Source organism: Myotis lucifugus, unplaced genomic scaffold (assembly GCF_000147115.1).
Source record: "Myotis lucifugus unplaced genomic scaffold, Myoluc2.0 scaffold_7, whole genome shotgun sequence".
Classification (NCBI taxonomy): Eukaryota; Metazoa; Chordata; class Mammalia; order Chiroptera; family Vespertilionidae; genus Myotis; species Myotis lucifugus.
This window is the reverse complement of record NW_005871055.1, coordinates 8,486,436-8,490,911: the sequence shown is the minus strand read 5'-3', so window position 1 is coordinate 8,490,911 and position 4,476 is coordinate 8,486,436.

Here is a 4,476-nt window from a genome sequence, read left to right as displayed (position 1 = left end):
GGTTTGGGGGAGGTCCCCCCCTTTTCAAAACACAAGAACCCCCAGGGCAATCAAGGAGCACGAGAACCTCCCCCCCTATCAGGCAATAGAGCAGGGCTGATCAGGGGGTTGGGGTGCCTTCCCCTGTCACGAACAGAGCAAGGCAGATAGGGAGGTTGTGGCCCCGTCCCCTGTCACACACAGAGCCGCAGGGCGATCAGGGGGTTTGGGCGCTGCCCCCTGTCACGCTGATCCTGGTGCCGGGAGCCTCGCTGCTCCGCTGATCCCGGTGCTGGGAGGCATATTACCCTTTTACTATATAGAATAGAGGCCTGGTGCAAGGGTGGGGGCCGGCTGGTTTGCCCTGAAGGGTGTCCTGGATCAGGGTGGGGGTCCCCACTGGGGTGCCTGGCCAGTCTGGGTGAGGGGCTGAGGGCTGTTTTCCGGCTGGCGAGTGACTAAAGCTTCCAACCGCTCCTTGTTTTCTTTTCTTCTTTTTTTATTCTGGGCCAGCTTTAGCTCTGAGGCCTCGCTGCTGAAAACATCGATACAATGTTGCGATCTGAGCCTGGCTGAATGGGAGCCGGTTTCTGGGGTTTTGTTTAGCTTCTTATTTGCAACATAGTACATAGTTGCTTAGAATTGCAGCTGAGAGGCCGGCAAGTGAGGCGGGGAACGTTGGAGTCTGCAGCTAGAAGCAATTAGGACATTTTTCATGTAATGCAGATACATTTCAATTAATATTTTATTAATTTTTAATTTTTTAATATTTTAATTTGAAATAATCTCATACATATAAAAAAAACTATAAAATACTACAGCATATTATATGTACCCTTCACCCAATTTCTTAGATGTTAATAATTTAAACATAACCATTATACAACTAACAAAATTTGGAATATATTTTTCTTATAATCTCTTTAATGTTACTTAATCCATTTACTTTGTTTTTGTTCATCTTCACCCAAGGATATTTTTCCATTGAATTTTAGAGAGAGTGAAGGGAAAGGGAGAGACATATTGATTGGTTGCCTCTTGCACATGCTCTGATAGGGACTGGGGATCAAGCCAGCAACTGAGGTACATGCCCTTGACTGGAATCAAACCTGGGACCCTTCAGTCCACGGGCTAATGCTCTAGCCACTGAGCAAAACAGGCTGCAGCTTAATTCATTTACTTTTAATCTATATGTGTCTTTATATTTAAACTGGGTTTTGTTTTTGATTCACCCTCATAATCTGTCTTTTAATTGGTGCATTTATGCCACTGACTTTCAGAGTGCTTACTGATAGAGTTACTGCCATATCAGGTGACTTCTGGGGCTTCTGGGGCCGGCGTGCCTGCAGCCCGGGACCGGATCCGATCACGGGCTGCAGGCAGGCGGCTTCTGGGGTCGCACACGGGGGCCTGGATGGTGGCTGGCGCTGGCAGCTAGCACTGTCCCACCCTGCCTGCAGTATGCAAATTATCCGCCATCTTTGTTGGCAGTTAATTTGCATATCGTGCTGATTAGCTGATGGGAGGCGTAGCGAAGGTACGGTCAATTACCATGTTTGTCTATTATTAGATGGGATTAAATCAGGACTTAGGAACACAGGGGAAATAAGAGTGAAAAATAATAAGATGAGGGTAAAGTTAATATGCCAAATGCATGCCAGAATGTGACACATCATTCATAGAATTGAAGCACAAATGTATCACTTACCTTCACTACCAAGAGGGAAACATTACCACATTGTGTTTCATAAAACTCTAGTTTTGGGAGATGTTCATAGCAGTTCCATCAGAGGTGGGGAGCATGTATCCCACCAACTTGTTCAACACCTTCCTTTTTTACTAGATACTATGCTCACACATGTATTCTCTGCCTAGAAAAGTGACTGGCTCTTAACACCAGGCCCTTGATAAGCTGTGGTGCATACTGTTGCTCAGAAAGCCAGTCTGTGTTCCCCCTCCTTCTAGGGTTCCTTCTTATCCTGCAGAAACTGTAGATTGTTGTCCTGAGTGCAAAATTGGTTTTGCCTTTCAGAGGTACTTGAGAGACATTTGGAGCGTGAAACTGTTTCTGGGTTTTTGTTTTGTTTTGTCTGTCTTTGCTGTTTTGTGGTGACAAGTAAGGTCATGGAAATGTGAGGGTTTTGGCATGAACACAAAGTATTCAACTTATTGGATATTGACAAGCAGTTGTGGTTGGAGCAGCAGGAATAAAGAGTTGGCGGCTGAGTAGCTCTAGTGGTGGCCTCATTGGTAGTGCCGCCCTTGGGAGGGTCCATTCCGTGGTCATCTGGGAGTCATTTCTATAATCATAGCCAAGCACCTGCTCTTGCAGTCCCCAGTGATTTTTGTAGGCACTTAATTCCCTGCATTAAATATTCTTGCTTAAAACACCTAGAATAATTGCTGTTTTCTACACTTTTATCCTAATTGAGATCTGACTATAATATTTGTTGAAAATTTAATAAGTGTAGCCAAGTAAGTTTGAGGGATATTAAATTAGCACATCAAAGGCTGTAGAAGTCTCACAATAAAGAAACTAGATTAACTAATTATCTCAACTTTTCCCAACATATTTATCAGACCACTTGAACAAGTGGGGTGATGTTATAAATATTAGAATATTTTGATGCTATCATAAATATGAGAAAGTTTGTTTCTGGACTCTCTAGGCTATCCCATTCCTATGCTGATACTACATTGCCTTAATTAATGTAGCTTTCTAAAAATTATTTTTTAAAATTCTATTTTAATTTTTTATTGGTTACTGGTTAGTTTTTAATCTTATGAATACTGAATTGTGTTATGCAGTTTTTCCCTACCTGATGTTCCTCAAAACACCATCCCACTTGTTCAAGTGGTCTGATAAATATGTTGGGAAAAGTTGAGATAAACAATATGAAATTGTAAAAGAAAAGTTTGTCAAAAAAAGGCTTGATGGAAACCAAAATGTTCATCAGGGATATTGGCCTGTAATTCTCTTTCTTTTCAGTATCTTTATCTGGTTTTGGAATTAGGATAATGCTGGCCTCATAAAAAGAGCTTGGAAGTGTTCCTTCCTCTTGGATTTTTTGGGGGAATAGTTTGAGGAGAATAGGTGTTAGTTCTTCTTTGAATATTTTATAAAACTCCCCTGTGAAGCTGTCTGGACCAGGGCTTTTGTTTGCTGGAAGTTTTGTTTTGTTTTTTATTACTGCTTCAATTTCATCAGTTGTTATCAGCCTATTCGGGTTTTCTTATTCTTTTGGAAGGTTGTTTTTTTCTAGGAATTTATCCATTTCATCCAATTGTCCAGCTTGTTGGCATATAGCTATTCATAGGATTTTCTTACAATCCTTTGTATTACTGTGGTGTCAGTTGTCATTTCACCTCTTTTGTTTCTGATTTTGATTATTTGAGTCTTCTCTCTTTGTTTCTTATGAGTCTGGGTAAAGGTTTATCAATCTTGTTTATCTTTTCAAAGAACTAGCTCTTGGTTCATTGAATTTTTGTATTGTCTTTTCAGAGGTTTCCATAATCTTGCAGGAGGGAGTGCTACAGGCCATACTGAACTGTATTCATCATTCATAATTAAGTGCCCTTGTTACAGAAGAGCAAAGAAATACCAAGCACGCTTCCTAGAGAAAGGGAGGAACCCATTTATTAATACTAGTGGACTCCGGGAATAATTTCCAAATCAGAGTGAAGTAACATGCAGAGGCTTCGCTTTTTATAACCTTCTGGGGTCATTGTCTTGCAGATATGGTTCCGCCCCCTTTCATAGGCTTACAGGAAGGCCCCCAGTTGTCGAAGATCTGTCCTGGGGCCAGCGATAACAATCTCCCCCCCCCCCCAGGGCAATGCATTGTTCACAGTTTTTATGGCCTGACACGCCTTGCAAGACCAGTTTCCTCCTCACCCTTAAAAGCCAGCTAGAATGCATTCAAAGTTGATTACATGATTGTTACTAATCATGGGTGCAACTTGAGGTTCACGGAGCCAGGGCAATTGTGTCTGTTGGGGAAATAAAAACAAATCTCCTGCTCCTGCCCTGGCAAAAAAAAAACACACACGCACACCTCACTGCCTCACTGCAATGATAATAGAGAAAGAAAACAGTTTTATTATTGAACTAGAGGCCTGGTGCACAAAAATTTGTGCACTCAGGTGGGGGGTCCCTCAGCCCAGCCTGTGCCCTCTCGCAGTCTGGGACCCCTTGGGGGATGTCCACCTGCTGGCTTAGGCCCACTCCTCAGGGGATCAGGTCTAAGCTGGCAGTCAGACATCCCTCTGGCAGCCCAGGAGCCCTTGGGGGATGTCCACTTGCCAGCGGGAAGCAGGTCTAAGCTGCATTCGGACATCCATAGTGCTGCTCCCCACCACCACCACTGTGCTGGCAGCTGTCAGCCTGGCTTGTGGCTGAGCAGAGCTCCCCCCTGTGGGAGCACCACTGACCACCAAGGGGCATCCTCCTGCATAGAGCGTCTGCCCCCTGCGGTCAGTGTGTGTCATAGTGACCAG